The sequence below is a fragment of the Mus pahari genome, chromosome 6 (assembly GCF_900095145.1).
Source record: "Mus pahari chromosome 6, PAHARI_EIJ_v1.1, whole genome shotgun sequence".
In the NCBI taxonomy this organism is placed as follows: Eukaryota; Metazoa; Chordata; class Mammalia; order Rodentia; family Muridae; genus Mus; species Mus pahari.
The window spans coordinates 217,334-225,618 of NC_034595.1; positions in this window are offsets into that span (position 1 = coordinate 217,334).

Below are 8,285 nucleotides of genomic sequence, written 5' to 3' on the forward strand. Positions count from 1 at the left end.
GCAAGAGAGAAAGAAATGGGGAGGAAGAAGGGCTGTAGCAGTAGCATCTCCTTGTGATCCCAAGTACAGGAGATCCAGGTAGGAGCATTGCTTGAATCCCAGAGTTTAAGGCTGGCTTGGGCACCACAGTGAGACAGCACATGTCTGCTTGGGCACCACAGTGAGACAGCACATGTCTGCTGTGATTTTGATTAGAACTGAGTTGTTTTGGTTTGCTTTTTGAGACAAGGTGTCCTGGATGTTCTGGAACTCACTCTGTAGTCCAGAAGGTCCTTGAACTTACAGAGATCCACTGGCCTCTGCCTCCCGAGTGCTGGGGCTGAAGGCACACAGCACCACAGTCTGGTGGTTAGAACTCTTTTAAATAGGTCTGATTTGTATAGAGAGGCCATCTTTGCCCTCCTCATCTGTCTTGCAAATCTGACTTCTCCAAAAAGTGTTCTAGTGTTGCTGTGTGTTTCTGTTCGTTGCTGCAAGTGGGGATCAGCTCCTTAGAGGAAGGCGTGGGGCTGAAGTTTGAGGACAAGCAAGAAGGGCAGGGGTCAGAGAGCAGCTAAGGAAGCCTGTGACTGGCTGGCTCTCTGCTTTGGGGTCTGAGGCATGGTGGCATATTGTCGAAGATCGTATCTGGAGACAAAATGTGGCAGAGCAAAAGTATTCAGCCCATGGCCAGGAGCCAGAAAGTGCATGGGAAAGAAGGGGGGTTCCCCTTAGAAAGTGGGCCACAGAGACCTAAAACCCACCCAGTAGGCCCCGCCTTTTAAAGCTGCTGACACCTCCTGGACAACTAAGCCTTGGGGTTGGAGCACTGAAGATCCACACTGCACCCCGTCTTTCCCCTGACTACATCCTATTCTCTAACGGGCATTTTCTGGGGTCAGCTCTTGAGTTAATACTTCTAATTCTTGTCTTTATGGAAGAGCCCAAGCCAAGATGTCAAGCACTAGCCTGAAATGACCAGAGACAGATGCTGGAGTCACACTGAGCACAGAAACCAGAGGCAGAGCCACTGAGCCAGCAGGGAAGTGGAGAATTTTGCATGAGGCATAAGCTGGGAGGAACCTGGCTCCTGTCTACACTCTGTTCTCAGGGTTTCCAAACCATTCCCTCTGGCTTGTCACCACAGCCACTTTTCTGGGTTTGAGCCCAAGGCAAAGACTCTATTCATGGTTCTGACCCTGTGAATCCCTAGGAGGAATGAGGACCTCTAAAAGGAGTGTGCTCAGCCTCAAAGGGGCAGGGTCTGGGCCTCCAGGTGGGAGCAGAGCTGAGAACCAATGATTCTCCACTGAGAGGCCAGCGTGTTCCTGTGAGGGGACAGCTATCAGTATAGACTCCAAGGCAGCTGCCTTGCTAGGTCTTCCTTAGTAACCACAGGATTGAGGGAGTGGAGGCTCTCAGGATTCATAGCCCATAAAAACATGGGTGCCACACACAAGATGAAGGGGCTTGCAGATACCCTGACTCTGTAATTCACAGCACAACCAGAACTCTGAGAAGAGCTCTTCAGGATGAGACATTGTGATTCAGAGCCTGAGGGGCTTGGGCATTTAATGAGGTACCGGGAGCCCATAAAGATTCAGATATGAATGATTTACCTGTTTAGGATGCCCAATCAGTCTCACACCTCCTTTAAAGGATGCTGCTCCTACTTCTCCGAATACTTCTGAGTTGATGCAGAAAACAGCCAGTCCATGGGGTGCAGAGGCCCCAGACTGTCCAATTAGAGACCATCAGCCCTTTGCCGGTCTGAAACTCGACTTGAAATTTAGTCTGCGTGAAATCCTGAGAAGGTGATTAGGGCTCTGCCCGCATGAATACCTCCCCCATTTGTGTGACTAATGGATTTATGGATTAGCAGGCTCTCATTATCTCCAAAGCAGATCTTCAGTACAAATCTGTTGGCTGGGTCTCTCAAGAGCATCTTTCCTCTCACCATGTGGTACCTAGGCCACCTTGGAACTTTACCAGCTAGAAGGCTGTCAGCAGATACCTTGAGCTAAACCCAAGCCACAGGCTAAAATAAAATCAACTTCCTTTCTCTAAAACTAAAGCTTACCTGGTCTGTAGTTTTGTGTTGTTACCAACAGAGAACAGATTAAGAAGCCAGATGCCATAAAGAACTGAGAGATGCTACGAATCAAAAGTTGGGAATGTCTTTATGGAAGGAGAAATTGGGGCCTAGAGAGACCAAGTGACTTTTTCAAAGCCCCACAGTGTTTGGGGTTGAAGCGATATCTTAGTGGTTAAGAGCATTGACTGCTCTTCCAGAGGACCCAGGTTTAATTCCCAGCACCCACATGGCAGCTCCCAACTGTCTGTAATTCTAGTCTCAGGGGGATCTGATGCCCTCTTATGACCTCTATTGGTACCAAGTATGCATGTGGTGCACATATATACATACACACAGGCAACACACACACACACACACACACACACACACACGAGGCAGTGTGCTGTCTGAGATTAGTAATGCCAGTGATAAGTCTGGTGGGGAGCCGGGTGTGGTAGCACACACCTTTAATCCCAGCATTTGGGAGGCAGAGGCAGGCAGATTTCTGAGTTTGAGGCCAGCCTGGTCGTACAGAGTGAGTTCCAGGACAGCCAGGACTACACAGAGAAACCCTATCTCGAAAAAACAAAACAAACAAACAAACAAACAAACAAAAGTCTGGTGGGTGGTGGGGAGGGAAGAAACAGTTAGGTCTCTGCGGGAAGAAGAGCCCACACATTGCTTGAAGCTAAAGAGCATGGAAACACAGAGTATCTTCTGGGGCTTTGGCTCCTGAGCATTTGAACTTCATTTTCCTAAACGCAAGTGTGTGTTAAGGTAGCTTCGGGATCTTTAATGTTGTCTCAGCGACTAGGAATAAGCTTCTTAAAATGTGGAGACTGAGCCGTGAGATGGATTAAAAGCTGCGTCTGTGTTAAGCTGTGTGACATTCCCAGGGTCAGGAAACACAAGGATGAGAATGAAGAGATTGTGTGGGGATCTGGAAAGTGAAGGGCTTGGTGTGGCTGGCACCTTTGGCCTGAGCAGGGAATCCCAAATTCTGTTTACACTCATGGATTTATGTTTATTGTAGATCATTTATGCTTATCGTAAACAATGACAATAACAAAAAGAAAAAACCAAAACAGTAGAGGGGTGGACCCTCATGTAGAAAGCAATGACTACCCATTACACTGGCCCAAGCCTCCCCAAAATAACTATTTTAAAAATTGGGGTTAGCTTTCCCCATGCTCAACAGTCTCCAGAGAGATGAACTTGGGTGGCTCTACGGTCCACCAAAGTCTGTGGCATAATTTATGAGCCTGTTTCTGGGCCATTTCCAACTTTTCAATATTACAAATAGCACAATGATGAATGCCTTGGTGTGTAAATCATAGGCACAACCTCCAACGGGCTGCGCTCTCTTCCCTGCAGTGGGAGCGCTGAGCGAAGGCTGGCTATCCTACCCTTTGGCACTAGGCCCCAGGCCCTGCCCAGCCCCACCCCAGCTCTTGGCTTCAGCCTCAGCATCCTGGAAGATGATGTAACAGGGTAGAGAGAAGGAGGTGTCTGCATCTGGGATGGCTGCCTAACTCTGAGCCTTGACCAAGTGCCTCTGCCTTTATTGACCTCAGTTTCCCAGCAGTAAAAAGGTTATTGGGTTTTTATTTTAGCTAAAAATTGTGTGGCTAAAAGAGAATCCATATAGGAGCTCATTATGTGAAACAACCAAAGGGCTGGAGATGCGGCTCAGTGGAGGGCACTCACCTCAGGCATGTGAGGCCCTAAGATTAGTCCCTGGCACCTCAAGAAAAGAAAGAGAAGTCGATTGAGAGACCACACATTTGAGGCTAGCCTGGGCTACGTGGCAAGACCCTGTGTGCCAACAAACAAACAATGATAACAGAAATCTAGCAAATACAAATAAGACCAAATGAGCGGAGCTGGGGGTCAGACCTCCGGAGGCCTGAGCAATCATTCTTTCACTCACCCTGCAAAAATTGATGGCCTTCTATGTTACACTAGATGCTGGGGAGGGCCTGAGCAATATGTTTAAATACATGGGTCAAAGTGCCGCAGGGCCTTGCTGACTTACCTCACTAGAGCTGACACCATCCTCCAGCTGTTTTGTTTTTTTATGACATCCATCATTTCTATTCTCCATTGTCTGCTTCCCTGCTCATGAGTTGCCCCAGGCTCTGTCTGTTCTACTCACTGTCCTGTCTGATTCAACCTTGACGGTCCTGTCTGATTCAACCTTGACGGGTGGGTGAGTGTCCCCCAACCCTAGCCCTTGTGGCTCTCAGGCCCTTCACAGCCTGTCTGGGACCTGTGGCCTCTGTTGGTACACAGCCATCAGCTGACACCAGTGCTGAGCTCCTAGGACGTGTGAGCAGCATGCTTAGAGCCTGGTCTGCGCCATCTGCTTGGTTCTCATAACCCAAACTGACATTTTACAGAGGAGAAAGCTGAGCTTGGGGCTCCAGGCGCTCCCCAGGCTGTGGTCCACAATACTCCCCGTACTCACCTTAAACCTCCACAGGCTGGAAAGACCAAGACTCCTACCTGGTCTTCATGAAGTTGAAGAGTTGTCTATTGATGTGTTCCTTGCTGTGTGTCCACTTATCTGGGATCCATCAAAGTACCCACAGCCCCAGGAAGAAAGCCCCGCAATAGAGGGGCAAGCATGATTCTGTCCTCCCCTTCTCCAGGGGACCCATGCCATGTACCTCTTTGGAATTGCAGGTCCTAGACTGAGCTGACTGGGACAGTCATGGCTGACCCAGAATGGAAGCCACTGTCTCTAGGAGCCTTGTGAATGAGGTCATCAAATCACTTCATCTGCTGTCATTCAAATCTTAGCAAGTGTCAGAGAGAGAGAGAGAGAGAGAGAGAGAGAGAGAGAGAGAGAGAGTCCCAGTGCTCATGAAGTTGCAGTGATTTCTGCCTTTCAAACTAGGGTGAGTATGAAGAGGGGGAAAGGGGGACCTGGCTCCCAGTCCTGGCTTTGGTACCCACCGATTGGTGGCTATAGACATGACCCCTTTACCTCCACTCTCAGTTTCTGTACCTGCAGAGTCAAGGTTTGGTTCCATGTGTGCTTGGACACTGTAATCTGTCAGTCTGCCTCCCTTCACCTGCATGCGGGGGTTCAGAGTGTTTATGGGCAGTGACTGCACCTTCGATACCTTGCCTACCTGCTAGTGAAATCTCTGTGTGCGGGGACCGTGTCTGAACCACCTGCCTCTTACAGGGCCCGTTCTGCCCACCTCAGCTGGCTTCTGACTGAAGTGGAGGTGAAGAGGCAGTGATGAGGGCTGGCTGCCCAGAGTCACCATCTGCCTGTCTTTCTAGTGCGGTGGACTTCAAGTCAGGGAGGGAGCTGTCACAGATATTATCTGTTGTGTGTGACCTCACTAGGATTCTCCTGTGTGAGTCAGGGTTTGTCTGGGCCATGGCAGACAGTGGCAACCCAGGCTTTTGTAATCAGCTTTGAGATCTGTCAGCTCAGACATCCCGGGCTTTGGGGGCTCCGAGGACTATTTACGTTTCTTTCTCTGTCTGCAGAGTCAGGTACAAAGCCAAGCCAGTGATCAGTACGTGGCCCTTGCTGCCTGACCTCCCTCTGCTCTGTATAAAGGTTTGTTTAAACATCCAGTACTAATGGTTACTAATAGCTCCTAATGGTTACTAAGAGTAATGCTAACCCACTGGCTTGCCACAAGAGGCAAGAAGAAACCCACCACAGTCCTCAACTTCTAGGGCAGTCTGACCAGTCAGCCTAGACTTCTAGTACAGAAATAGAGTATTTGGGACAAAACAACCCCCTCCTCCCTCCCCACCCCACAACAATGTAAAGACCAAAATAATGGCTAGCTCATAATTAGTAGATTCTTTTTGGAGGAGGATGGTTCTCTCTATGTAGCCCTGGCTCTCCTGAAACTTATGTGGAGACCAGTCTGGCCTGGAACTCACAGATATCTTCCTGCTTCTGCCTCCTGAGTGATAGGATTAAGGTGTGTACTCCATGTCAGGCTCAGCAGAGATTTTTTTTTTTTCATCTCGTGGGCCAGGAGGTCCAAGATGATCAAGGTGTTGGCAGACACTGTTTGGTGAGGGCTCTCCTGGTCCACAGACCACATCTTTCTGTGTCCTCTCATGATGGGAAGGACACACGAGCTCTCTGGGTGTCTTTTGAAAGGACACTGATGTTACTTCAATCGCACCAAACCTGTCCACTCCCCAGGATCATCTCCTGGGAAGGGCTCTGGGTCCCTGGCTGGGAATGGCTTTGGCTTTGGGGGAGGGGATGAGGGCATTCACAGCAGTGCACTATAGTCGAGAGCTGGAAGGCCTTGGGAACACTGAGGAGGAAGAGAATAACGGGGCATGACGTAAGATGGAGTCCCAGCCCCTGGAACCAGACTGCTCACATTTCCGTTCTGCCATTTACTAGCTATGCAGCTTTGAGCAAGTCTTTTAATCTCAGCACCTTACTTTTCTCATTTGTAAAATAAGTCACAGAAGCAAGGCTCTCAGAGCAATGCTTGGCAGGAGGTGGATAGTCGATAGATGAGAACAGCAAGAAGAAAAAGGGCCACCTATTTGAACAGGCTACAGGGAAGCAGAAGGGGTCCCTGTAGACTGGGGACAGTATCCCTGGACACATCTTCAGAATTCAGGTTTCCTTTCATAGTTCGGACATGACTGACAGAGGCAGATGGAGGTAGAGGGGATAAACCTTTCTCAGGATTACACTGTGGCTCAGACCTGCTCCCGGCGGGTCTCTCTGCTTCCTGCGTGTCATTTAAGGCCTGTATAGCCTTGCCTCAGTTTACCCCCTCATTCACTTCTCTCTTCTTACATACAGACTATCTACAATCTATAGAGAGAGCAGGAAGCTGCTGCGGCGGCTGGGTGTCCTTTAGTCGCCTTAACAATCTCTGTGCTGTAGTGACCAAAGAGGATGAGGCCCGTGTCCTTGTAGCTTTGGAAGCCTGAAATCTAAGCTGTTCTGACTGATCTAAGTCGTATTCCACCCCACCCCCACCCCACCCCCACGGGATGCCTGAGCAGGGAGTCGCCTTTCTGCCTCTCCCTTTCTGGTAGCTGCAGCATCTCTTGGCTTGTGCCTGCATCATTCCTGTTAAAAATAAATCTATTTTTCCCTTCCCAGCCCCCACTCCTGGAATGATGACTCTGAGGCTGATGAGTTATTGACAAATGCCGAGGCCGGCCATAAGCTTTGGCTTGCTCTCTGACTTGCCCTTAGCTTGTTATCCCTTTCATTCTAACCTGGGTTCAGTCAGTTATGTGGCTGGTTTCCTCTCCCGGTCTTCTTGTGTCTGTCTCTTCAACATTCCCGGGAGCATCTCCCTTTATTTTAACCTGAGTTCAGCTACCTGGCTGGCTTTCTCTGCTCAGCTCCCATCTTCTGACCTCATTTATGTGCCCAGGTGAATCCTTGCGTCTCTCACTATTTCCCAGAATCCTCTTTCTTCCTGACAGTGTCCCACCTCCAATTTCCTGCCTCAGCTCAATGACCACAGACTTTTATTTTTTTTAGCTTTTAAGGCAAGCAATGCTTTTAAGAGATTCTCTTTACACATGCCCATCTGCTCTGGTGGTCACATGGCCTCTTCCTCTGGGAACAAGCCTTCCCTTGCTTCCTTTTTTGAAGACCCTTTTAATCATAGCTCCATTCAGGTAACCCCAGGTCATCTCCTTGTCTCAAGACTATCTTGACTTCATCCCATCAACAATGTCCTTTTTCCATTGAATGTAACATTCCCCAGGAGTCAGGATACAGTTCAGAGCTGGAGCACCCTGCCTAGGGTGCCCAAGGGCCTGGGCTCAACCCCCAGTACCCCCAAAACAATAAAAACAAGGCAACCTCTGTGGCTCTGAGAATTAGGACCTGGAAACCTTTAGTGGACCACAGGGCAACAGGAAGGAGACCACACCCAACAGGGCAGGCTTCCTCTTTCCAGGGTCTGTGGCAGATACTCACATGTACCTGTGAGGCAGTTACTAGTTGCAGCCCATTTAGACTTTACAGAACGCGAGCGCTGAGCAGTTGAATGCCCCACTGTTCTGGTCACTTCTGCATCGCTGTGACCAAAGCCCATGACAGAAACAACCTGAAAGAGACCCTGCTTTGGCTCTCTGTTACAGAGATCTCAATCCATCACATCAGGCAAAGTATGAGAGCAGCCAGCATTATGGCAGCAGCAGGAGTGCACTGAGTGACTGTTCACATGGTAGTGGAACAGGGAGGGAGGGGAGGGGAGGG